The 27,833-nt window shown below is 34.1% G+C and overlaps 1 protein-coding gene across 8 annotated transcripts in view; it reads left to right on the top strand.

Annotated features, from left to right (window-relative positions):
* The first annotated feature begins 2,584 nt into the window (after positions 1 to 2,584).
* Smash (smallish) overlaps positions 2,585 to 27,833 on the top strand; it is a 68,926-nt gene continuing 43,677 nt past the window's right edge. For all 8 annotated transcript variants that reach the window (XM_072897988.1, XM_072897987.1, XM_072897984.1 and 5 more), the window contains exon 1: positions 2,585 to 2,965. The gene's annotated coding sequence lies outside the window, so the exon portion shown is untranslated. The remainder of the gene's footprint in view (positions 2,966 to 27,833) is intronic.

Genomic DNA, 27,833 nt, shown 5'->3' with positions numbered 1-27,833 from the left:
TTTCTTGCGTCGAGGATCTGTTTCGAGTCGAGACGAATAACACAAAGTGCTGTTATATTAATCGATACGCGATAAGCAATACAATAAATGTTTCAGGAATAAAAATCAAACTATATAATAGTAAGTCAAGCGTCGAGATATTTTTCGACACTTTCTATCGTAAGTTTTCTAACAAAAAGGTCATCCTTTCTACCACGACTATTCCGTGAATAAGCAGATTTCGCGGCGCTTGTCTAGAAAGAATGTATTTACAGTACCTATCACTTTCGTCGAACAACGCGACGAGAATAGGAATAAACCGATCGTGCGGAAGTCGCCGGTGAGGATCACTTTCGTTGACTTTCTTCTTCCGATCGAAATTTTTCGCGGCGCAACAAGCACGCGGGTTGTCGCCCCCTAAACGCGAATCGGTAGAAAGTTCCGTTTCGAAAACACGAAATGGAATGGCCATGCGAATTGCTATGCGGACGGCGTAAAGCGCGTCCGCAGCTCATAATAGCCTCTTTTTTTTTTTAACCCGAAATCAAAATGCGAGATGCAACGAGCGCGAACGCTCGGAATGTCAAGCATATTTCGATACATATTGAACCGCGAACGAGACCTGTGATGGGCAAATAGAAACGTCTGATAAGCAAAATATTCAATAAAGAAAAATGTATAGAGACGAAAAATTGCGAGAATATGATTCAGCAGGTTAAAATAAAAAATGTTTCTTCGTCGTAGGATGTTAAATATAAACGTCACATCATTCACTACCATTCCAGTGAGTAATAGTCAAAATATGCATTAAAAGCTTATCATATCACATATCACTAATTTAATCAGTTTAACAATAGACTTTTAAACTCGTCGACATCTGTGTCTGTTATCATAAATTGTTCTATGCAATTTAAATCTTCTATTATGAAAGAAATAATGTTTATTCAGATCTAGATTTTATCTTCGATTATAGTATTACTTAATCGATTTACTGTTAAAAAATTTTCTCGCTCAAGAATAATTTAACCAATGATAATTAATATTGTTTTTTAGTATTAACTATTTTTTTAAATTAAAGAAAATTATACTTTGAAATTAAATAGAGATAATTCTAAACATAAACAATTGAGTAATAAAAAAAGGTTTATCAGCGTTTATAAAATATAAAATATCTTATCCGATATATTAGTAAAGGAAAACTTGTACAGTAACTATTTTCAAATTAAAAAGAATTGTACTTTAAAATTAAATATAGAGATATAATTTTAAACATGAACAATTGAGTAATATCAATAAATATATTTTATCAGCTTCTATAAGATAAAAAATATCTTTTCCGGTATAGTAAGAGATATACTATTGCTATTCATTCTAGAAGACTGAGAATCGTTGCTGTTTAGATTTTGAAGCAACGTTCGATTATTGTCTCATTTAAAATAAAGCATAAAAATTCATTTTAATTGTTGGATCTCGAATCTTTGTCAATTCTCTGCGTAGTTTTCGATTCTATCCGAAGATGGCAAAACGGGTCTTGCTTTCGGCGTTCCAGTCTGACAGGAAGGCAGAAACGTGCGTGTCACGCATTTAGGGAAGGACAAGAGCCAGGATCTGAAACAAAAGATCCGGATGATACGAAGAAAGGAGGAAAAAGAAAGAAAGCAAAAAATGCGACTATCTTCCTGGTTATAATTTAAGGAGAAACTGAACGGATCGGTTACGTCAAAAGTTAATAAATTCCTAATACAATTCGAGATTCATAAAGACAAAGCACTTTTAATTTTTAAAATATAAAATTAATAATTCGTAATTAATTGAGTTAAAGTAAAGATTTACTTTAAAAGAATATAATTTAATTTCAAAATCATAAATATTATTTTAGATCACTAACTTTTTTATAGTAACTGCACCATGGTTTTAACTGAATGACACAAAAGTTCATGAAAATAAAAATTTTATTATTTTATAATTATTCTATTTATTATTTATATATTTTATTTTCCATTGATTTATTCTATTTATATATTTTTATTTATATATTCTATTTATTATAAATTTTATGAAATTGAATGAAAACAAACAAATAATTGACAAATAATAATTTGACAATATAATAATTTATAATACGAACTGTTACGACAAAAGTTGCAAATGATCGCATTAAAGTTAACGATGAGATTTTAGAATAGTATAAACCTGGAAATTATTTGTATTTTGTATCATTCAATTTAATCAATAAATACAAACAATAATAAGAGTCATTTATCATTCTTTAATACGTCTTATAATGGCTTATAGTACGTTCCAGTTTCAAACGTCTGTATCTTCATTGTTACAAATGTTTTTTTTACTCAGAATATATATAATATCGAGATAGATGCTACACAACCTCCTAAAATATTTACCTCCTCCTGAAACGCCCAGTATAAAAGAAACATCTCTCTCCTCTCGCGTTCGGCCTCGACCCGCGCGCAAAAGTTCGTCGAGGTTGCCGCGTCGACCCGAAGATTGCCGACGCGAGCCGATCGGCGAGCAAACCCGAGTCCGGCCGATCGGTGACGGAAACGGCCGACGACGCGGTCGCGTACCAAACAACCCTGCCTTTCTGCCTGCCCGGTCAGTTCCTCTCGGTAAACCGGCTCGGTCGGTGCTTCTCGTCGATGTCCCTCTCTCTTTCTCTGTCTCTTCCCCATCTCCCCTCTCTTTCTCGCGCGCGAGCACGCCTCGGATTTCATGACTAAGCAGTGAAATAATCCTCCTCCTCCTCGAGTGGCGAGATCGTACCTCGCCTCGTGTACCGCGATTCAAGTGCGATCGATAAGTTGGTTTTGACAAGCGCAGGGACAAGGCCTCGGGTGAGCCAGCAGCAGCCACCCGCCATAGCTCTCCTTCGAGCTTCCAGCATCTCTTCGAGGAGGATCCTGGTGTGTCTCCTGTCTCTGTGGATTTACTCGAGGAAACCTCTACCGCAGGAAGTCTCTCTCGCAAGGTAAGAGAATCTCGCGCGAGATAAGATGGACGGCGTCTCGTGGAAATCTCGCACGCGAGAATTTAGAAAGGCGTATGTAACGATAACGAGCGTTTCTGCGCCCCGGGAAAGAGATCGTAAAATCGTGCGAGAGATCGCGATTCTTGACTTAGCGCTACCGCTACATCTCCGTCTGACCCAAATCCACTTTTAATTCACGACGCGTCGTCGCGTAAATTCCGGTACTTACGGTATATGTATGTGTCTCTGTTGGTGAAGTGACAATTTTAAAAAAATAACGTTAAACAACGTAATAATTTATTTATTTATTTATTAACGCCAAATAACGTAATAATTATTTATTTTTTAACAAGGGTGGTCGCAATCAGATCGCGCAAAATTTAAAAACGTCATAACAAAAAACATTGTAAACATTTAATCGAATGCTATTTCGAGTCGCTTGTAGCTCGCAAAAGAGCACAGGTAGATTTTACAGCGAACCGATTGCGTAATCGATATCGCGATGTCATGAACGAGACATCTCGGTAAACGAAACCATAATTCCTCGAAAATATTTCCAGAGAAAATGATGCGGTTTAGATAATGATTAGCTAATTGTAAGAAGAATTGTTCTTTTTTTTTTGTGTATTTTTCGACGAGTTATACAAATGCATGCAAATAGGTATTGAGAAACGCTCAATTTTGAGTCTCGATTTAATGAAATTACTCTTATTGTTAGTTGCATCAATTCTGATTAAAAATTAAGCAAGCCTCTCGCTTACCTTAAATTCGCAATTTAAGTTATTATATAGAAAGATTCGAAAGACAGAGAGAGAAAATTTACTAATAATTGAAAGCCGATGTTAAATAACGTTGATATAAACAACTCGTAGACGTTCCTTGCTTCTAGGAATGTCTTTGTTGACTCGAGCTCAACGATTGGTTTATTAGTCTTGAAGATCAACGTAAACGTTATTATTACGCAGTTAATAATTAATGATGCAAATTGAACGGATGGTCTCTTTCCACGGGGCTTTCGTTGCGTGATGTCGTGCGAATATGTTTCCATTAACACAACCAGTGCCGTTTCGCGTGTTATTTTGGCGTGTTACATAATACACGCCATTAAATCGGAGTTAATTTATAACGTGAAATAATTCCGCAAACTGTGATACACGAAAAACAATTCGTTCTTTTATATTTCTTATTTTGAAAAGTTTTATGTAAAATTCATACGCTAGTCCAATTTTTTTAGAGTCATGTATTTACATATATAATTTTCTAAAATGTAATATTTAAGTTGCATGTAAACATGCGATAGATATTTAAGTAATTTTTTAATTTTTTCGATGGATATATTTTTGACATTTCTTAGATTTTTGTGTTTGATCAAAAATGTCAAATTTTGTTCGCAACAATAAATAATTATTACTTCACGTAAAGAAATTAGTAAAAAATTAAATAAATAAAATTATATTTTTTGTTTTATAATTATTCATATATGGCTGGGTATACACTTGATTTAAAATTTTTTTACTTTTTAATTCGAAGATTTAAATGCTAATCCAGTGTCATTAATCATTTTCTCGCCGTGATAGAAAGAAGCAGCCTACAAATATGTAGTTGACAACCTACGCTTATCATCGGATTAATTAATACTTATACGATGATACAATCGATATCACGCGGTGTTTTTCCGTAGAATATCACTTTAAAAAAAAATGCTTTTAATTTTATGGCACAAGAACCTATAACTCTTGATTTCCAACAATATTCCAGCGTTATCTTCTTTGCAATTTATTCAAGATTTATAAGCACTTTTTGGATGGCAAATATACTCTTTTATGTCGGGCCTAACTGCATGTTGTGACGCCGGAGTTTATCGATCAACCGGTGAAAGTGACGTCTCTTAGTTATTTGATACAAATTTAGAAAGCCGCGTGCCATCTGCATCTCGATGCACAAATTGTGCTCCCCCGCAATTTTACACATTCGAGAATTTAATGTTTTCATTGTTATTTATTTTCTTCAATTTTTAATTGTGCTTTAACAATTAGATGTGTGAAAACTTGAATTTACATATAAACATATATTTTGTTTTAATTTCGGCTAATTATTAAAACACAATATTAAAAATTGAAAAAAGTAAATAAATAACGTGTTGAAGCCTTGTAACATTTTAAAACCTATAAATATATATGTATATAATTAATAAATAATATACTAACAATAAATAAAAGTAATAAATAATATATTGTAGAATATATAGTAAATAAATATATATATATATATATATATATATATATATATATACATATTTACTATATATACATTTTTTTATGCTTGTTCTCTATACAATAATATATAACTTAATAATCTATAAAATCCGCTTGATAAAAAAAATTTGTAGCCGCGACAGTATTTGACTTAACGCCATAATTGCATCGTTAAAAACGAATCATACGTTTTTATCAAACGACGTAATCGACGTTGATTTTGCTCTAGATGCGGAACCCAGGTGGAGGAAACGCGTCGCTTCCCGTTCTTTATAACTCGATAGCGGAAACGTTAACAATCGTAATGCGCGAACAGGTAGATGGGAGGATGACCGGCTCGGTAGAAATCGATGATTCGTTTTAGTCGCTTATTTGTTCGCTTTAATAGTCACGGAGGAAGAGTCCGTGATCGGTTGTGTCGCGCTTTCACGACTATTATACTTTCCTCAGGCTCAGTGATCCTTTAAAACTCTCTTCGATACATTTTTGTCTACAATATCATTTAAATAGATCGCGAGAGCGAAAGAGAGAAAGAGAGAGAGAGAGAGAGAGAGAGAGAGAGAGAGAGAGAGAGAGAGAGAAAAGAAAGAGGTCGATGTACGATGATGACCGCGCAAGGGGATGTTCGCAAAATATTAAAAAGGCAATTAATTAAAACGGACGGAGAGTGACTTGTCGGTTCCTGGCCGGCAAAAGCGCTAATAGACTTAATGCACTTGGCAATTATTTCTTCTTGCGATCTCTTACAACGACTCAGCCGTACATCCTCACGATTATAGATACAAGTAATACAAGCGCGAGTCAATCGTTGAAATGTCAAACTAATTTGATATTTTTATGCGAATTTTTGACATTAGTGAGATAAAAGGTACTCACTCGCGACAACGTAATCGACGAATTAACGCAAGTCTGATATTATTAGCGAGCGAGACGTCGAAAATATCGCGGAATGTCTAAATATAGAGCGTGTGTATAGATTAAATCGACGTCGACCGACATATTAAATTATACCGTCGCCGTAATTATATTCGCGCTCGCATCTGCATTCGCCATTTTCTCCCGGTTTAGAAAACCGGTTCATCCGAACCCGAAGTAAACTCCATGTATATACACACATATATATATATATATATATATATGCAGGCCATGCGGTAAGCGCGAGTTCGCGTTCAATCTAACTTTCCTGTTTAGCCCGATTCGGGCCTGTCACCGACGACAGGCGACATGCGCTCTACGAAGGATGATGAAAAAGTTTTAGCGTGTACGCATCGCGACTGACTTTCTCCGTCAAGTTGATTTCCATCCAGTACACCTGCGAGTATTGTATTAATTCTTGGATAATGACCCGCGAATCCCATCTTGTGATTATGTACCAAAGAGAGTGCGAAGTATTTTTCCTCGAGAATTATTTTAATCTCCTATAATATATTAATATTATGACGTATACATGTATGCGTGACATTTCTATCGTGTATTTTTATATCTATATATTTCCATGATATCTTTATTACAATAAGATATAATATCATTGAGGCGATGTTGTGACCTGCTCAATTGACTCCTGTCAGTCTAACTTTACTCGCCTATCCTATAAAGATTTTCGACAACTTTAATAGAACGATATGCTTGATATAACCGGGTGTCTATTTTTTTGAAAAACTCGAAATTCTCTGGAAAAATCAGAGAATTCTTATGGAATTTTATTGGGATTTTTTAAAAATTAAAAAAATTTTTAAAAAAATTCCTTTTTTATTAATTTTGCTCTTATATTGTAAGCAGCGCAAAGCAAATTATGTGATTAAAATGTATTTCAAATATGTTACCTATCTTTATTTATATATTAAATTCTTGAAAAAATATTGAATATGTAGTATGTTTTTTTTATTATAATTTTTAGTGGTAAAAAATGAAAAACCTATTCAGTTCTTTTTCATTACATTTGCAAATTTAGTATTTGAAATTTAAGTGGCTCTGTATTTTTCTTCCTTCGTATGAGTTAAACAATAAGAAAAAATTATTTTATAAAATTCAGAAAAATGTTTAACATATTCTCTTTTTTTATCTGGAATTTTGAACAAAAATACTTGGAAAATTAGAAAAGTTTTTTACAAGATTTGAGTAGACACCCAGAATAAGTGAAATGTAAGCTGATAAATAATAAAGTTTATTTTCATTTGATGGGAAATAATTTTAACAACAAATAAAAAGGGGTTAAGATTCCTTTTAAATCTTTCCCTTGCTATTGTCAGACAATGAAAATATAATGTCCAATCTAATAACGCGTGGTTTATACAGAATTTCACTCTTTTTTACAGTATAAATTCCTAACGTATTATTACCTCGCGAGTTTCTTTCGTAGATCACGCAAGTCTAATCATCACATTGATAAATTGTGGATCTCGACGGAATGAAAGAGTGAAATCACCTTTACCGCACGTCCATCTTCATTAGGAAACCATACGATTATCCGTTTATCTCCACAAACCAACGGTTTTTGAAGGTCAACATCAGATGTGCACAATTACCGCAATTAGGATATTTCGCACGAAATCGCGCATTAAAATCATTTTTGAGGTAACGCGTGCAAACAATGAGCCAAGAGAGAGAGAGAGAGAGAGAGAGAGATAAGAGCTTGAGAATTCTTACCAAAGTGAATATATTATACGATGCTGCCTTCGAGTTGTTACTTCAAACGAGCTTTCCCCTCGTTTTTGTGAAAATGACCCCCTTCTCACACACAGGTGACTATTTACTGACTGCGAGGAAATCCCCTCAATGAGGTAAAAAGAAACGTTCACACGCAGTCTGTCTCTCTTTTCGCAGCGTTTTCTCTCTTTTTCTGACCTCTATCTCTAACATGGGAACTCGGCTTCAAGTATATAGTATAAAGGTGATGGTGATGATTTCTCTGAATAGAATAATGACACCTTCGATATTTTAATGCCGATAATTTTTTTCAATATCTCGTTATTATATATTAAACTGCATAATAAAAAAAAAAAAAATAAAAGTTATCTATTGGTTTTCACTTTCAACTCTCTCTTCCCGTTCGCGTATCTGTAATATTATAACAAGATCATTTTTTCCGCATCTATAAAACGCAGGAAACAGGAAACCCTTCGACATTTAGATCGACTATGTGATACGTAGTGTATGGATGTAGTCACGATTAAATCCGTTGTTCGTGCTAGTTTAATGCGCATTTACATGGCTAGAAAACGAAGAATTAGACCGAGATACGTTCAGAAGTTACATTCGTGCGACGAATATGTCCTATTCAAATATACGGCTTCTCAACTTACTATATCACGTGCGAAGCTCTTTGTTTGGCTACGAAATAAGATCTGGGAAAACTTAGCGTCTTTTTCTCTTTCTCTCTTTTGATACCAAAAAAAAGAATATGATACAATCTTTGAATTTTTCAGCAACTCATACGACAAAAAAAAAAAAAAAATCACGTCACATTTTTGCCTCTCTCGTCTCTTTAACAGTGTGAGAATTACCTTGTGTTATGCAAATACGTACTCTAGTAACACAAAAACAGAGTCCTCAAGATGTTGCAATCCTTCAGACGTCTCGTGAGTAGATGGATTTATAAATTGCACTTTCAATGAGAATAATTCATTCGAATTCAACGATACAAAAATATAAGTACACGTGTAACTGTCATCGAAAGTATAGTCGTGACGTATTGTCATAGGCGGATTAAACAAGCGATTATATCTGCGACGCCATTTGCATTCGACTTTGCATTATACCCACGCAAAACGTACGACAGTTATTATCGTAGTAGGTTCGCTTCATATCTTTACATTCCGGTCATGAGATAAAAGCGTGTTGATAAAAACACGTTGAGGTGTGACACCTGTTACGCGTAGATATGATAATTATAGTCATCTCGTCTGCTATTCCTACTCGCGTAGGAATTCAAAATGAAGGGAAAGAAAGAGAAAGACAGAAGTGGCTAAATGACAGCTGTGAACATCGATACTCATCCCATGTTGGACCTCCAACCGTTAACTTTTAAACAGTCAAGTAGTTTCTTGACTTATGAATCACAATTTAATTATCTCTCAGTTTTTTTTTTTTTTTCTAGAAAAAAACTACTGATATAACACTGTGAAAAACTAGCCTCGGAAAAGAGATTGATTTGTAATCTCTTACGTATGAAAGAAAGGAACTTCTCGGTAGTTGATGAAAAATAATTAGCCTTTCTCACAATAATATTAATTGTGGATTCGCAAAAATATAATAGCATTATAATATATCACATGATTGTCTTCTAACTATTTATACGATATGTGCTGCGTGTGCATTGTGCCTTGTCAGAGTTTAAAATAGCGGTTTCTCAAGCTGTGATTCTCGTAGAACTTTGTGAGACTTCAGCAGCTGAAACGAGAAGAACATGTTATCGACCGGAATAAATTGCAATTAAAAAAAAAAAAACACAAGCTTACTCTCTAAACCGCATATACAATCATGCGTAATTGACGTGAAGAGAACTCTGTAATTAATAAAAAAAAAAATTGTTTTAAAGAAAGTATGCCTTGAAAAATAACAAAATCAAACAGGGTGGAATATCTCGTTGACGGTAGTACTTTTGCTAAATTTATGAATTCCGCTTTTAATCGGACAGGGATCTCAGGTATTTCTGACAGGGAGATAACTTTTCCAGAGAAATGTGCACAAACTGCTCGATAATGTGTCCGCAATCGCGCGACATGCCTGGTTTACGAGAAACCTATTTGCTTCTTCTATTTTCTCTCCCTCTCTTTCTCTCTCTCTTTCTCTCTCTTTCTCTTATGCCACTAAATATCTTCGTGCATAAATCAAACCGCACGACCGCGTATCGCTTGGCGTGACACTGGTAGATTGAACCACATTCCAGTGTGCATCAGATGCACTTATGTGGACCCAAGAGCTAACCTTTGTCTCAGAAAAATAAATACTATGATGCCGCGGACCAAAGGGAGATAAGGGAAGAGAGGGAGAGAGAAAAAAGACAGTGCAACGAATACTTGGACGGGTAAGTCGTAATTTAAATTTAATCTACCGGCGATTAAAGTCTCATTAGGCGATCGGATCAACGATTGGGTACTCGCCAACTGCTCGCTCGATTTAAACGCGTAATGCTTTGCCACCGCGCAATCTACGCGGATCGCGTTTCTGCCGTGTCGGCGAGAGGGCTGAATAGTCGATTCTTATTAAAATACCGAGATACGACGGATCCCTTGCACAATCTACTCTCTCCGGCAGAGAGATATATTTTTAACGGCGTCTGTTCTTACGATTCGAAACATATTAACAAATTATCTGGATAATTTCGTCATTCAAAATATGTACATCTTCTGCACATGTCGTTCTGTCAACATATATATTTTTTAATTTAATTTCTTTTAACTGTATTAATTTAATTTATTTTTTTTTTAATAAATGTGTGATATATTTACACTGTAAATGTGTTATATTTACGTAGAATTATTTTCCAATAAAACAGGGGTTATTTATAAAGGTGCTATTTTAATGGAAAATGTTGTCGTAAATAAAATTTGCAAGAAATCTACGAGAGATTAATGCAAAAATAGTACTCGCCGTATGCTTTTATAGATAATTAAACTTTATTGTCCAAGGAACAGAACAACATTTTTTATTTTTATTCTTAGCAGTGACAACCTTTCTTATGAAGTTTTCGATAATGATGCGTAAGCCGTTAAATATTGTGTTGCTTTGGAGAAAAAGAGCTCTATATATGGGGGTTTCACGGTACTCTCGAGTCTTTAGAAATTGGGCAGGGCCGCACAATGCGATCCGAGGAAGATTAAACTTTTTGGCAGCTGACAGTGGGCTTTGTGCTTATTTCCGACCGACCTGCTTTAGCTCTTCGAACACGTCGTCGTCGTCGTCGTCGCCGCCGTTGCCGTCTCTCCTTCCCCCCCTCCGGAGCCTCTTTCGCAGTCTCTTGAGCCTCATATTTTCGCTCGTTCGAAGTCACGAGACGTTCGAGTCTGTGTGAATCCTTACCAGAAGTCCATTGAAAATGCATTTGTGAGAATAACACGCGGTCTGAAAATAGCGAGTAACGTAAAGAATGCAGAAAGCAAACCGCAAGTCCTTACTGCTGTAGTCGTTCTGTCAACATTATTTTATAACTTGCAAATCTCTTTCCTCTTGTGTGGAAATTAATATATACATCTAATATAAATATATAACTGTGTACTTCATGTATTTTATTCGTTTATTTATGAATAATAGTCGCATATATAGAAAATAAAAATTACACATAAATTCTGACAGATTGTCGATAAGTCATTCTTGCCTTGAAATAATTTATTAATTATAAACATTCTTTAGAATTTATATTAATATTAAATAAATTCAGAAAGACACTACATGTTATAATAATAAACAGATTAAAATGTTAAGAAAGAAATATTATTTGTTTTCTTTCATTCTCTTTGAAATATAATTGAATCTCTTATTTCAATTGCAACAAAAATATTATTTCAGAGATTGCGATAGATGTGCAGCAAATCTGAATAACGTGCTTTAATACCGGGTTAGGATCATTAAATGTTGTATTAGGGCGAGACAGGCAGTGGATCAGCTGGAAAGATGCATTTTTTTTTTTTTTTTTTTTTTTTTTTCGAAAATACTATCCGCGGACCGATAAATCCTCCTGATGATTCGCGGAAAACGTTGAAAATGAGCCAGTAACCTAGCAAACGAGGACAGCTGGAACGAGCGATGCGGAACACGATGCGTATGCCTATCTCTCGCGTAAGCGTAGTACACGCACGTAACAATTATCGGCGATACAGCTATTCGTAAACTTCGCGGACTGGATTACGCTCGCGGCTAAAACGCACCGCTGCAAAAGGCGTGCTATCCCGACTGACTTTGCCCGTCGATTCCGCTTTCTTCCGTTTCGACGTTGCGTTCTCGTTAATTTAATAAGTAGAAATACCCATTATGTTTTTTAAACCGTAAAATTAGATTCGTAACTTTACGGATGATGCCCGGATTATTTTGCGTTTTTGCGTGTCTGCCATTTGATAAAATCGAAATTACACGGATTTTTATATATCCTTGGAAAAAAAAGAATTAAAATCACACGTATTTTGATTTTTTTTTTTTTTTTTCATGTATGAATTCGTCATATTTTTATTTCTCGCATCGTTTTCCGCTACAAATTAACTCTCTGAGTCACGAATTTTTCTAATTGTCAGTATTTTATTCCTTTAGATTCAGATTCTGCGATCTAAAAAAACCTTCAGAGGAAAAATTTAAGAAAGAATACAACTGTTACTTTCAATTTAGAACAGAAAATAATGTTCTTTATATATTTTTTATCAAAAAAGGAGGAATTAACAAAAACAACACGGTGGAAAATTCTAAAAAAATTCTGAAAAATACTTTAGAATGTACTAAGATTATAAAAAAATTGCCGTATTTATTGTCATAATAGATTAGTAGAAAATGCATTTTTTCGTAAAAAAGTACTAATTTTGACTGTTTGTTTATATATGGTATTTTTGCAATTAACAATTAATGACTGTTTATATTTTTTTTACACTTATTGATGTAGACACTCTGTAGAAACAAAAAATCCGGTATTTGTTGATAAAAAAGTAGTTAAAACAATAAAAAACTACGAAAAAAAGATGGGTCTTTGGGTGATCCGCTGTGACTCAAAGAGTTAATAGCGATTCGAGATTCGAGTTTGCAATGTTTTTCTCGCGGTGTGCAAAGCGTTCCCGGCTTGTGTCACCGGCAGGATGCCGTTGACCTCATCCTCAGGATCCTTAGAAGACGCAAAAACGCACACGCGAGATACCGTTGGCACACGAGTCACCGACTTAGATGCACCTGTTCCGCTTGTGGCGATGCAATGCGATGCAATGCAATGCAACGCTCGCTCGTTCCGCGCGAGAGGACTCGACGGAAGTCACTGATATCGTGACGATGCCATTTTCATCCACCACTCTTTTGCTCTGTGTGAATTACGTGGCCAGCGAGAGAGCGTCACAATCGACAGGAGCAGTCAGCTCCTACGCGAATTTAATTTTTAAAGATAAGTTATTTTGTATTCTTTACGAAATAATCTTGAGGATAAATTACATGAAGAGAAAGGGAAAGTTTCTAGTGGAGATAAAAAAAATATTTTTTTATTATTTTATATACATATATTTTTTAAATTAAAAAGTTAACTTTTGAAAATTCAAAAAACTCTGCAAAACTGCATTTATATAGATATTTATATATTCTCAATTTTTTTTTAAATAAAAGAATTATTTAGTCTTATATTATAACTGAATATAAAGTGAATTTGTTAGAGAGAAATATTAATAAACAAGTATATACTATAAAAATAAAATAGACTTTGGAATCTTAAGCGTCGTGGTGAATTTAGAGCACACCTAGAGGGCTAAATGGCAAAAAGATGTCTACAACGCATCGTGTGTCGTGTCGTGTCGCGGCATTCCTGTGCGTCCTTCACCTCAGAGGGAGAGGAGCAGTCGCGTTTTATTTTCATGCTTTCAGTTGGCGCGCAATTGCATAACGGTCACGCACATACACACACGCACGATGGGCGATGAAACGCACGAGAAAGAGAAAGAGAGAAAGAGAGAGAGGGGAGGAAATGCACAGCCACGTGTAGGATCGCTGATTTTTCGCACGCGTAAGTACGTGCGTGCGTGCGTGCGTGCGCGTACTATACTATACCGTTGCGTTTCATAAAAATATGCCTGTCTGTGGCTTTGCAACATACAACAAACGATAGCTATAATTCGCTAAAATGTATCAGCAACGTTTCAGATAGGCCGTGCACTTAGCTCGTCGACATTCGCGGCCGGTTATTTATGCGATTTTACGGCTTTCGGCGGCCGAAATGTCGGTGCCGTTCTCGCGAGAATAACGGTGTCTCGTAAAATTATTTTACAACGGATAGCATTTTAAGATAGCACACATAGGTGGGGGTGAAGGGGGAGATAGTTTCAGATTTAATCATAACCAGTTGGAGCTGATGGTACGATATAGGGCGAAACATATGTTGGAGATCGCGATGATGGGACATATTGATATACACGTTAACCACTTGCTCGCTCCCCTCTTTACACTACGGCACACTTTACGTTCCAAAATTAGTTCAGACTGTTTGCACGACGTGTCGATTAGAATACTTTTTTTTTTTTTTTTTTTTTTTTTAAAGAGAGAAGAGAAATCCAAAAATATAAAAATATGTATTATTTAATATGCACACTATTATATATTCAAGGTAGCTGATCCCTGAAAATTCATGGAAAATTTGGAATTGTCAGGGATTTTTTTTTTTGTAGAAAAATTGAATTCTATTTTAACTCGAGAAACTTTTTTTTTTAATTTTCTTTTTGATAATTTCGTTTTCATATTGTAAACAAACTTGACAAGCCAAGTGAATTATGTGTTTAAAATATATCTATCTTTGTTTATATATTCAATGTCTTAATGAAATATTGAATACGCAGTATTATTCTTTATTGTAATTTTTAATAGATTAAAAAAAAAATAAAAATGTTATGCAAGTGTAAAGTGTTATTTAACGATAGTTGTTTAATGTGTCAGTACACTTGCAAATTTAACATTTGAAACTTAAGTAGTGTGTTTTTCCTTTGTGAAAAATATTTGAAAACGTATACAATAAAAAAAACTTATTTTAGAAAATTGTTAAAAATTTGAAAAATGTCAAAAAAGCTTTAAAATATTCTCTTTACCTGAAATTTTAATAAAAAAAATACTTGAAGAGATCTCTTTCTACAAAATTTAAATAGACTATATAGACACTGTATATTACAACAATATATAATAGCGTTATAATTGTGCAGATGAGAATAATGTAAATTATCAAGACTAACTATTACGTGCAATCTTCGTCGAAACACTTTTCAAAGTCGAAAACACGGAAGTACATATTTTACAGGCAAACTCGTGGCTGTGGTTTCTTACGGCAAACGATGAGAGCAATTATTCGTACACTCCCTAGTCGATGCGCGATTAAAGGTTCTCATGTAATTCGCGTAATCCGCGCGCTCGTTACGAAGACGCACGTTTCCGCCTCGAGTCGTTAAGTAAGAAAACACCCGGTAGAACTCGCTCGCTCGCGGTCGTCGTAAACAGCTGTCAAACTCTTCAACATTGTCCGCGATTCGTACGCGTTCGGTAGATGCGTTACTTCCCAAGTGGCGATGTGGTCGATGGTCGATTAACGGATTAATCGCTCGTCTCCACGCTTTCATCGGCAGCTGACGTGCGTGCGCGCCCGATAAATACGGCGGCCCGTTAAGAACGCTAACGGGAACACGTCGATATTCGTGACGGCTGACGGATCGTGAATTCGTATATCGCGACCGCCAGAATTTTCGGCGAATTCCCTTCCCCCCCTCTCACCCCATCAGGCTTGTCCGTGAGAATATTTGACAGTTATCAGCTGTCAATTTTCCAATGCGTTATTGAATCATTACACGGAAAAAAGTAAGTGTCAAAATTCATATGCTCATATGAACGCGTTTATTGTTACATATATGTATGCGAAACAATTTATAATCTTCTTCTAAAAATTTGAAAATCTTAAATTTCAACAATATTATAGTCTTACTTTAATATTATTGTTATTTCAAGAATACAATAATTATTTTGAATCTGAGAAAATTATAATCTTCGATTCGAACATGTGTTACTTTCTATTCAACATTTTTCCTCTCCATTCAAGAAAATTATTTTTAAATATCAAATTAAATAACAAAATAAGAATATATTTTTCTCGGTTGAATTACATAAAATATCTTTAATCTCATTTAGGGATTTCCACTTGAAATTAAATTGTCAAAATAAGAATATTCTTTTTTTCTGTGTAGATCGAAAGCGCAGTAAAAATATAATGAGAATTCTTATTTTAAAAATTTGCAAAAAATTGATATTTTTTATTTCTTTTTAAATGATTTTAATTTCTTTTTAATGATTATATATTTATATATTACATTGATTTATATTTTAATGATTTATATTATTTAATTATGAATGAAAGAAGTCCAGATTTTAACTTTCCAAAACTTGAAACTTTTACATTTATATCTCTCGACACGAATATAATTGAAGTTCATCAATTGCATAAATCTCAGCTGAGCGGATAAAGTTTATGCTGACGCAACGTTACCGTTAGTTATAATATAGTTACACAATGCAGTTAGATCGTTCGGAAATGATAAATGTGTTACATAAGATTTCTCTTATTGTTCGTTATGATTATAACATAATTTTTACAGTAATTCGCTTTCGTGTTTTTATTACTGTGAAATAGAGAAATTTTCATTCATATAACTTGCCGATAATTATAATTCTTTTTTAGTCCCCTTAATGTTGTAAAATAAAATGAATATAGTGTAATTAAATTATTTTTTTAATCAATTTAATTCAAACACATCTCTAATATCTACTTCACGTATATATACGTGATTTTCATTGATATAACTTGCCAATAATCTTAATTTTTTTTTAATTTCACTTAATGTTGTAAAATAAAATGAATATAGTGTAATTAAATTATTTGTTTAATCAATTTAATCCAAACATCTCTAATATGTATTTCACGTACATATACGTGACAATATGTGAAAATATACCGAGAAAGGGATGTGATATGGAAGCTATGCAACCGCGGGCTCCGCTTTTTCTTGTCGAGTCGACGCGGCGTAACGGAAAGTCGCGGTAACAGCCAGTAGTAATAAAGGAATAACGGAGTATTTCCGCAGTTTGAAACGCGCACGACTCGGCGATTCTTTTTAGTGTCAGTCTCGATCGAGCTCGGACTCGAATCTAGTTGTTAGTCCTAAATGCGTCATTGTTGAATTAGAAATTACCATCTAAAAACGCGGCGTACACGCGTAATACAATTTCATCTCGTAATTCATTCTGCTATAACGGATACGAAATTTACCGGAGACTGACAATGTGTGCTAGATCTAGTATAGTTATGCCGTGTCTTAAAATGTAAAAACTTTAACGCAAGCAATAAATTAATACATTCTTTTAATTAAATGGCTATTACACTAATACTTATATCACATAATACAATTTTATTAACCTTCTAATATTAATTACTATAACGATCTCAGGTCAATTTAATATATTAGTATAGATAACATTTTTTAAACGGAAAATAAAAATTTACACTATTTTTTTCATAAAAATGATTGTTGTAAAATAAAATAATTTTTATGTATATGTTAATTAAGATTGAATTAATTTAAATAAGAATTTTATAGAATTGATATTTTGTTAAATTATCAATTAATAAGTTTTTATTTAAATAATTTTAAGAAATATTAAAAATTCTTATTAATAATATTAAAAATTTTCAAATTGACATCGCTCTGGTAAGATATTTTTTTCAATATCGGTGTTGATTTCTGATTCATAAGATCAACTAAATTTTTTAAATACGATTTTAATTAACCTATACATCAATTATTAAAAATAATAATTGAAGAATATATATGTAAATATTTTTTTTAAATAATTTACATCATATTAAATGTGCCAATTATTACGGCAAACATGAATCGCTATAAATATCGTAGAAAAAGGCCAATGAAATTCTTTGTAGTTTCACTCCCACGCCACGCCTGCCTCAATGCTCTTAAGACGCTGTCGGCTTAATTTAATAACGTCTGTGTTTTACGAGGATGCGTAAACTCTAGACGCAATCTCCGGCGAGAAGCTGGAATAATGGAACAATATCTCACGAGTATTCTCGAGACGACGAGAGAGGGAAAGAGGGGGGGGGGGGGGAAGACAACGATTTATCGATGCAGAGACGACAACGACGACAATGAACGCAAGCATGGCTTAGGTAAAACAGACACCTGCCTCTTTATTGTGTATATACGAAACGGCTTTAGCTCACAATCAGTCGACCATTCTCTGCCCACAAGCACAAACCGTCGCAGCTTCTTTCTTCTCGTCGTTTTTCCTTTCTGCGTTCTTCTCTCCTTTTCGTTCCAGATACGTTTCTCAATCGAGCAATATATATGCATGTGTGTACGTATAATATATATACATACATATATAATCCCGTTGTAAAAAATAAAAAGGGACTCTGCACCTCTGCCCTTTCAAGGACGTAAGGGATCGCCCATCATTCTTCCTTGGTATTGTATTCAGCAGAACTGGCCGGAAAGGATCTTTAACAATGGAAAGGAGTCTAGAAAGAGCGAGGGCTTGATTTCGGCCTTTAGGATTGGATGAGTCGACGTTCCTTAGAGCTAACCTTAGGATTTAAGCTAATTTTCTACGTGTATATTGTAATAAAATTATCATTCAAAAAGAAACGACGAATATATTGGCTGAATTTGTGCTAATCCAGACTGTTGATGCAAAATCTCTACTTTAACGTTTTCAGTCAGTAGAATACGATTTCACGTTTTATTCATAGTATACATTTCAATTCTTTAATAATATCTGAGACTCCTCAAAAATATTTTTATTATTTATATATATATATATATATACTTTTTTAAATAATTGTATATATATATATATATATATAAATTAATATAAATAAAAATTAATATAAATGATTAATTTGTACATGATTAAAAATTTCCAATTAATTATATAAACACATTTATATATCTTTACGATATAACATATTTTTATTCTTGAAAGTCTTTCTCTTTTAATTGTAGTAGTCAAGATGTATGATGAGAGATAACATTTTATAAAATTAAGGATTTCTCTGCAGATATGAATGTAATAGCAAAATTGTATAATATACAATTTTAATAGAAAGTACCACGTTTAATTGTCGACATTCATTAAAAATGCTGATGTTTATAATTTGCGATATTATCTTTTAAAACACGATATATATGTGTGTGTTTAACGCTTCGAATATTTTTTACGCGATGAAACATCCAAGTAAGATGTACACAAATTCAATTCTTTTACAGTGGCAAAAGGAAGAGTTTCGTCAATCACGTCGAAGAAGAAAATTTCTCTTACGATCGTTAGGCCTTTACACGTATGTGTGAATTTTAATCGAGCGAGATCGCCGTTTGAAAGCGGATAATGATACTCCGTTATACTACTACTCTCGACGATACGCAATTTCGCGTGTTTGAATAAGCTTTATTATCCTGACCTGACCGTCGTCCCTCAATTTCGCGTTTACTCGCCCGCCGACTGTCATTTACCGCCATTCGGTTAAACGAAAGGAAGCGACGACGTGAGACGTGACGAGTACACAAAGCAAGTACGTATTATACTGATTCGTGCATATCGTGATCACATCTTTACATTTTTTTTGCGTCTTATTGTTTTATAGGATGTCTACTCCTTGGAATTTTCAGGGATTTCCTCCTACCTGGGAGGAAAAAAATTAGGGAATTGTAATGGAATTTTATTGAAACTCAGAAAATTTTTTTAAAATTCTTTCTAATAATTTTGCTGTCATTTTAAACAGTCAGTAACCCATTGTCAGTGAATTATTGTGTTTCAAATATATTGTAAATATACATTTATTTTTGTTTACTTATTGTTAGATAAATATATTTTGTTTATTTAGCGAAATATCTTAAAATATTGCATATACAGTATATATTCTTTTTATTGCAATTTTTAATAATAAAGAAAATGAAAATGTTATACAAGTGAAAAAGTGATATTTATCTTTACGAAAAGTTTTCTTCAGTCATAAATCTAGCACTTAATTCTTATATAAGTCATATATTTTTTTTTATTCTGTTTATTATATCTTGTCAATAATGTCATCTCTGTTAATATCTTGTCGCAATTTTAGCTGACTTAAAGTGTTTAAAAGAAAACCTATAAAAATTTATACATATTCCTTAATGTCTATAAAAAATCATTATATATATGTATATATATATATATATATATATTAAAAGTTAAAAATAAATTTAAAATACTTTATTTAATAAAGCCTTCTATTATTAAAATATTAATAACGTCAAAATGACTCATGTGTTGCCTCTTAATGGTTAAGTGGCTGTTTTCCTTCTCACTCGAAAACTTATATAAAAGAAAACTTATTTCAGAAAGTTGGACCAAAAAATCTTTAAACCATTCTATTTACCTGAAATTTTAAAAAAGAATACCTGAAAGGTCAGGTAGAATCTCCAGGGAAATTTTACAAGATTTGTGTAGACAGTCTGTTTTAATTCGCGCTAATCGAAGATTCGATCGACTGCTGCAGTCGTTAGATCGGATACTTATATGTATGTATATATGGGCGTATAGGAAAAACTTTCCCGAAAGGCCCGATTCCCACGATTCACGTCGGCGGCTTTTACGCTTCTACAGTGGCTGCAACCAGTCGCTACGTGCATCCTGTGCACAATACGCGCAAGGTGTTGGAAAGCGACGGGAAAAAGCGAACCCATACACAGGTGAACTCGGTCGTCGCGACGAGAGTGAGGTCGTGAGAGTCGTAACTCGAGATGCGTTTAATCATACATATATACATGTATACATATACGCGCGTTAGAAATGGAAAACCGAATCGAGTCTGAACTTTGCGACTCCGAGAAAGTGAGATTTCAATGCTAGCGGCTGTTTTTTGATCTATTTATCTGTGCTTTGCATTCCTTCATTGGTTCTAGTTTCGCAAAAAAGCAAATGATCGTGTTTAATGTTTCACGATTAATATCAGTGAAACCGATTACTACTGTTTAAGAGCATTTGATGACTGGAAAAATTCTTCGAGTATTTATTTATGAATTATCCATATATATATGAAAATTAATGATTTTTTTAAAGAATATTAGAAACTGATTTTTTATCATTTTATGATTTTATTGATATTTAAAAATATTTTTATTCTTGAAAAAAAACCCGATCTAGCAGGATTTGTAGGATATTTTTGGGATATTTAATCTAATTTTATTTTAAAAAATTGAAAAATAAATTAATGTCATTTTAAAATTAGATATTAGATATTTTAATTTGACTAAATTTTTTTTATTTCTTGAAGATCAGAAAAATATTAAATATTAACATTTAAATTTTAATTCAGTTCCAAAATATCCCGAAAATATTCTATGGAATAAAATATACATACATATATATATTTTTTTTTTTTAATTTTTGATAAACATGAAAACATTTTGTAGTACATTGATCATGAAACGATAATTTGTCTTTCGCCCAAAAGCGTGTCTCTATGAATTTAGATTCGTGAGAGTGCGAAATTTCTCGATATATAACGAGGTGAAATAGGATGAGCAATCATCACGGTACCATTTTGAAAGAGAGGCCAATCGCCCCATTAGTAGTTTCGAGTGGTACGTGTGACCACGTGGAATATCGCCAAAAGCGGGCTCATGACGCGATCTACCTGGTATCCCCGATCTATATTTATAGCGGAGAGAACGACCGATGGGATATGCGATCAATCGTATGCCCTGCCAAGTGCTGTCCGTACCTTCGATTCTTCCTGCTTTAAACGACCCCCATCGAGTGCCAGCACGGAACTCTCTCTCTCTCTCTCTCTCTCTCTCTCTCTCTCTCTCTCTCTCTCTCTCTCTCTCTCTCTCTCTCTCTCTCTCTCTCTCTCTCTCTCTCTCTCTCTCTCTCTCTCTCTCTCTCTCTCTCTCTCTCTCTCTCTCTCTCTCTCTCTCTCTCTCTCTCTCTCTCTCTCTCTCTCTCTCTCTCTCTCTCTCTCTCTCTCTCTCTCTCTCTCTCTCTCTCTCTCTCTCTCTCTCTCTCTCTCTCTCTCTCTCTCTCTCTCTCTCTCTCTCTCTCTCTCTCTCTCTCTCTCTCTCTCTCTCTCTCTCTCTCTCTCTCTCTCTCTCTCTCTCTCTCTCTCTCTCTCTCTCTCTCTCTCTCTCTCTCTCTCTCTCTCTCTCTCTCTCTCTCTCTCTCTCTCTCTCTCTCTCTCTCTCTCTCTCTCTCTCTCTCTCTCTCTCTCTCTCTCTCTCTCTCTCTCTCTCTCTCTCTCTCTCTCTCTCTCTCTCTCTCTCTCTCTCTCTCTCTCTCTCTCTCTCTCTCTCTCTCTCTCTCTCTCTCTCTCTCTCTCTCTCTCTCTCTCTCTCTCTCTCTCTCTCTCTCTCTCTCTCTCTCTCTCTCTCTCTCTCTCTCTCTCTCTCTCTCTCTCTCTCTCTCTCTCTCTCTCTCTTCTCTCTCTCTCTCTCTCTCTCTCTCTCTCTCTCTCTCTCTCTCTCTCTCTCTCTCTCTCTCTCTCTCTCTCTCTCTCTCTCTCTCTCTCTCTCTCTCTCTCTCTCTCTCTCTCTCTCTCTCTCTCTCTCTCTCTCTCTCTCTCTCTCTCTCTCTCTCTCTCTCTCTCTCTCTCTCTCTCTCTCTCTCTCTCTCTCTCTCTCTCTCTCTCTCTCTCTCTCTCTCTCTCTCTCTCTCTCTCTCTCTCTCTCTCTCTCTCTCTCTCTCTCTCTCTCTCTCTCTCTCTCTCTCTCTCTCTCTCTCTCTCTCTCTCTCTCTCTCTCTCTCTCTCTCTCTCTCTCTCTCTCTCTCTCTCTCTCTCTCTCTCTCTCTCTCTCTCTCTCTCTCTCTCTCTCTCTCTCTCTCTCTCTCTCTCTCTCTCTCTCTTCTCTCTCTTTCTTTCTTTAACTGTTCAAGTGTTACTATTAATTCTTCTATTATTAGAAAAGTAGCAATGCTAGATTTACTAATAATAAATTTACAAAGGAATGAAGTTATTTTTTTGTGTTTTGTGTATAGAATTTAATATGTGATTGTCAACACTGAAAATGTTACTATATAATAACATGAGAATATTACTAGAAAAAAAAAACAGAAATTAATAATTAATTAATTAACCTTTTAGTTTAGTTTCTAACAGTATGAAAATTTGGTGATTTTTAATAATTTTATTTGAAGAATATTAAAAATTGATCTTTTCAGTATTTTTATATATGATTTTATTGATGTTTAATAGTACGCCAGTAATTTTAAATCTTGGAAATGAAAAAATACTCAGTCTAATTTTATTCCGTAGAATATTTTCGTAATATTTTGAGACTGAATCTAATTAGAATTTAAATGATTAATATTTTTCTGCTTTTCAAGAAATAAAATTTAGCAAAATTGAATATCTAATTTTAAAATGACATTATTTTATTATTTTTCAATTCTTTAAATGAAATTAGGTTCCCAAAATTATTCTATGGCATAAAACTAGACTGAGTGTTTTAGTTTGAATAAAATTACATGGTAAACAATAAAAAATCAATTTCTAATATTCTTAAAAAAATTCCTAAAAATCATTAATTTTTCATACAATGCTACACTGAGTTCTTACCTTATTCGGCAATAATTTTATTCCTCATCAAATTCTATCTTTTGATTAGCCCGATGATTAGCACTAGTGGCGCCTGAAATGCGTCGTAAATACCGAAGGCTGGTATTTCCAGAAACGCGATCAAATCGCGTAAAACTTCCCCGGCCTTTCTCTCTCCAAGGACGATCCTTTTCGTTCTCAACGCGGGCAATATTTGCGTTGCATACAGGTGCGCGTGGAACGAGCGCGCGATTATTTTGCGCGCGCATAAATCATTGGGGATTTAATGCCGCGGTGGTAACGAGTTCTCGCCTCGGTTGCTCGGACGATCGTCGTCGTCATCGTCGTCTAAGGTGAAGGCAGCGGGTTCTCCTTTCTCTCCTTCTTGAGAAGGACGGTGGACGCACGCCTGGTGACGTAGATAGAAGGGATCCGCGTCGAGAATTAATCTCGTTCCGCGTAAGTACAAGTCTCCGGAGAAGGGGAGATAATGGGATATACCATATGTTTAACTTTGTCTATCTTTTCTGCATCGTCCTCTCCTTTGTATCACTATGTGTGTTATGCGTGTTACGCACATACACACGCATACTATGCGATGCATGGAGGACGCTTGGGAGTGCCACGCGCGTGCACCATTGTTGCAGCTCGCGTCCATGCATTGTTGCACTGCGTGAATAGTAGCAAGGACGGCTCTGCAATTAGGTATCAATTCACTTTGCAAGAAACGTGTCATTTGAAACTTGACAACTATTTTGCTTTATCTATTAGTTTCTTATTTTTTATTCACTATTATTTTAATGAACATCTATATATTAGAATAAAACACGAAAATAAATTCTAGTCGCATAAGAGATCGAATGTCAATTATATACATATATATTTCTCATTACTTTTATAATAATTATATTAATATTTTTATTTATTTATTATATATATATTTTTTACTTTATATATATATATATATATAAATTAACTAATATTAATATAATATTAAATATTATTTAATTATTAACATTAATGTTATTTATTTTTAGTTCCTGTTTATACACATTATATTTCCTTTTCACATTCGTTTTAAGCCTTGATTTATGATTGACGTCGCATGAGATGAGATTGAGTGTGAAAATTATTAGTATTAGTGGCGCTTACATTTATTTTACATTGCAATTGTTTGACAAAACTGAAGGCAACACGACAGCCTGTTTCAATTTATATCGAATTAATTTTCCTGTGTCGCGGACTCCTATAAATCACAGGCACACGCACGTACACACACATACACTTCGATATAGAATGTGATATCGGTATCCTTCGTTCTTCGGGGCAGAGATATAAGTTCGATTTAATTTTATCTGCCGTATTTTACATAACGCGATTATCGGGGCGCATCGAAGACTCGGTCGCGCGTTAAATCACTTTCTTAAATACCGAATTAACATACATAGCGATCGATATCAAGGCGCACGCCTTGGGTTTCGCCGCTTCGATTCTGCCGAAGCGCGCTTAGCACGTTACAATATATACGGTAATGCATACGATAAATCGTCTATTGTCCACGCGTCGTTTAACACAAAGTACGCTCGGGGGCATCGAAACCCGGTCGTTCTGTCATGTCTCGGGAACTTCCCATCTTAAAGATTAATAACGGACGAGATCTCTTGCCGTTTCACGCTTTCGAGATCACAATCGAAAAAAACAAATGTGTATGTGATTCACAAACGTCATATTTTATTTCCTTTTTAATAAAAAAATTAATTAAGAATTTTTAATTTAATTTCTCTCAATAGCAATAAATAAGATAGAATTTCCTCAATAATAGCATGATATACTTGAGAGTTTTGGCGAGTAGATTCGTAAGCGTTTTCTCAGCGAAATTTATTACGGACTGACAGTTATTACGTCACAGCGATAAACAAGTTATCCCATGTAGTACAATTAACAGGCGATATAACAGACGTATATAGGTGAACCGCATTGCATACACCCATACAAATTTATTATATAATATGCATCATGTTTGGTTTAAGTATATACTCAGGTTTTTTTATATACATAATAGAGTTATAAAAAATTTTTCGAATACAATTTATTTTGTTTAAAAAATCTATAATATAATGATTTAAACATTAAAATTCTAAATTATTATTTTTTTAAATAAAAGATTAGTATATCTATTTTTTGCTACAGTTTTGTAAGGTATTTTATCACAAAGTCGATAATTCGTTATTACGTAATAAACGTATGAACGGAAAAGCACAGTGACTTTATTATTTAAAAAAGAAACTGATATTAAAAAAAATAATTGCTAACTATTATTATTATCAGTTATTTAAAAAAATAACTGAATGCACGCACTTAAGTCAAACACACTGTATATATCACACACATATATCTATATCGTGAGTTGTATAACTCCGGCGGGCAGGTATACATATGCGCGTTTTACCTGCAGCCAGAAAGTGCGGTGATTACGTTACGGCCGATGTGCCACGCCTCGAGAATAACGTTTCCTCGTTCCACGGAAGGAGATTCTTACTCGCATCGAAGCCCGCACGAAACTGCACGTATACGTGTGCCTTTTTTTTTCTTCTTCACGCGATCGATTATGACACACCGAGGGATTCGTGTGTAATATAATATAATGTAAACTTACGTTTGATTCACAGAACACTGTTATTATATTAACGCTAGAATGCATAAGACGGGCATCAAACGATATCCTCGTGGACGTGTTTCTACTTCGCACTTAGAAATTTTCTCCTCCTCCGGCTAATTTTCGGATTAAGCTGTACGTTACCGTATTATTCGAATTGAATTCCTTTCATGTCGTTTTTTATCTTGCTTTAATTTCCTTTCTTTGCACGTCGTGAGAATATGTATGTAGGAAATTAACCCTTATAAATCACATATGAATCATTTTGACATATCTATATCCTATCGATATTTAACAAAGTAAAATATCTTAAAGGCTTTAATTAATAAAAGAAAATGTTCAAAATTTATTTCTTAACTTTTATTGTACACGATAATTTTCTGTCAAGGAATATATATAATCGAAATTTTTGTAGCTTTTTTCAAACACTTTGAGATAGCTCAAACTGCGACAAGACATTGTTACCCATATGTGACCAGAAAAAAATGTGTGATCTACAAGAGTTAATGTTTCACATCCGGCATGTTGAAGAAAAATAAAAATTTAAGTATAACTTTAATGCTTTTTGCTGACATAATACTTTACATTACAGAATTTTCATTGTATGTCTAACAATAAATATTATTTATATTTATTTAAAAAATTTTGCTTTAAATTAAAATTAAAAACATTATTTTCTCAACAAACTAAACACACACAACGAATGTATTTATTGTACATTGCAACATTATTATATATAAAATTTTACAAGAATGATAAGTCTTATCTCACAGAAAAGAGAATAGATTAAAACTTGTAAAAATTGAAAATATCAATTCTAATTAAAAATTATATATAATTGGCGAAAAAATACCACGTTAAATAAAGTGGTGATTTAATCCGAATCATCTGTAACGACAATTCCACATGTGAATCATATCAGATCGCGAATCAGATGGGTTCTCACGGCAGTAAGAGTAATTAATTTGATCAGGCGAAGACTTTCGAGAGAGGCGTTGACTTTCGCTTATTATAAAATAAGATCAACGATCTAATTGCGCGGTCTGGGTCTTATTAATCGTCACTTCACAACGCTACGTTGATCCGCCTAATTAACCTTTCGCGGTGGGTTTTACAAGACGATCTTTAAATCGGTCGCGGTCTACCGTCGAGCGAAACGTCAATTAAGGCGGCGACATGAACATATGTTTCGAAGGTTGTCAAGCTTCCTCCACACTTTCCTCAGATATACAGGAAGTTGGACGAATCCTTCCTGTATACAAGTACGTAAAATGCGTAGCCTGATCTTCGCACGAGTGAGAAGCTGATTAATGAGAGTTAATTAATGCGAATAACAACGTGCTTACTCTCTTATGGTTTATTCTCACTTCCGTTCGTTAGAATAATTATTTCAGAAAGCTACTAAGTATTTATAGTTTAAACATTTTTTGTCTCTTTTGAATTTTATGTTGCAATTGACATGAACAAAGTTATGACGATGAAAATTGGGTTAATTATACAGGGTGTTTCATTTTAATTTCCTCAGGCAAATATTTCGAAAAATAATGAAAATTCGAAAAAATGTTTCAGACAAAGAGTCACATGAAACATTTTTTCGAATTTTCATTATTTTCCGAAATATTTGTCTGGGGAAATTAAAATGAAACACGCTGTATATCCCGTCGGAATAAA

This window comes from Anoplolepis gracilipes, chromosome 8 (genome assembly GCF_047496725.1).
Source record: "Anoplolepis gracilipes chromosome 8, ASM4749672v1, whole genome shotgun sequence".
NCBI classification, from domain to species: Eukaryota; Metazoa; Arthropoda; class Insecta; order Hymenoptera; family Formicidae; genus Anoplolepis; species Anoplolepis gracilipes.
This window is presented reverse-complemented; position numbering and strand designations above follow the sequence as displayed.